This window comes from Pteropus alecto, unplaced genomic scaffold (genome assembly GCF_000325575.1).
Source record: "Pteropus alecto unplaced genomic scaffold, ASM32557v1 scaffold61, whole genome shotgun sequence".
In the NCBI taxonomy this organism is placed as follows: Eukaryota; Metazoa; Chordata; class Mammalia; order Chiroptera; family Pteropodidae; genus Pteropus; species Pteropus alecto.
In genome coordinates, this window is record NW_006434835.1 from 15,923,543 (window position 1) to 15,924,698 (window position 1,156).

Consider the following 1,156-nt stretch of genomic DNA (forward strand, 5'->3'; position numbering starts at 1 on the left):
GCTACTAAGTCTCAGAGCCATTTATTCATTCAGTAAATGTTTCCTGAGGGCCTACTATGTGCCCAACACTCTGGAAACCCAGGGCTGAAAGAAGATCTGTTCACGATCATCGGGATTCTCAAATTGTAAAATGGGCAGGTGGGCTCGGAAACGAGCACTTCCAAAGCAAGGATATTGCCTCGGTGGTGGTCCCTACCAATTGGGAGGTTACCCGGGAGAAAGCCCCCAGGATGGCCTGGGGGAGTCTTCACAGACAAAGAAGAAGTATTTGCACGAGTCTTAAAGAATGACGAAAATTTTCCAGGGAGAATGATGGGGGGATTGTATTCCAGGAAGGACCAGCGTGGACACAGGTACCCAGCATGAGTTCATTCTGAATCACTGAATCACACAGCGGTGAGAGTGGGGGCGGCAGGGCACAGACAGAGACTGACTAGGCTGGAGCGACATTCACATGATGGTCAACATGTGTGCCAGACTCTACGCTAAGTACATGCTAACTCATGGAATCTCCTCTTGTGCAGGGTGGGACTCTTCCGAGCATAACTTGCACTCTGGAGCCCCTGCAGGAGCAGGCCTAGGCTGCCCTCTGTGGGACTTCGTCTGCATCCTAGCTTGGCCTCCTCTTTTCCTGTCCGCTTCTCCTCCTCCCTGGACTGTGCTCCCTGGGAGGACTTCCTTTACAAATCCTCATCTCAAGGATGGCTCCTGGGGAACCCACCCCAAACACCTGCTTTATTATTTCCAGCCACTTACAGCTACTTGACGCCATGCTGTTTTTATTTATTCACTGTTCCCTTCCACTAGACTATAAGCTCCAGGAGGACAAAGACCTGACCTATTTTATTCCCTTGTGACTTCTCATGCCTGGAACAGTGTCTAGCAAATAGTACGCGCCCAAAAGGTATTTTGCTGAATAAATTATCTCAATTAATTCTCACGATGACCCTGTGAGGTGAACATTATCATTCCATTTTACAATTTGTGAAACGATTTCAAAGAAGTTTAATAACTTGCCTAGGCTGACACAGATAGTGCATGGCACAGCCAGGGTTCCAAACTCTGCCTGCGTGACTCTGAAAGAAAGCTGAGACTTTAAACCCAAGCCCATGTTTGCAATTTCCAGAACATTCTAGACTATGTCATACCTCCTCAA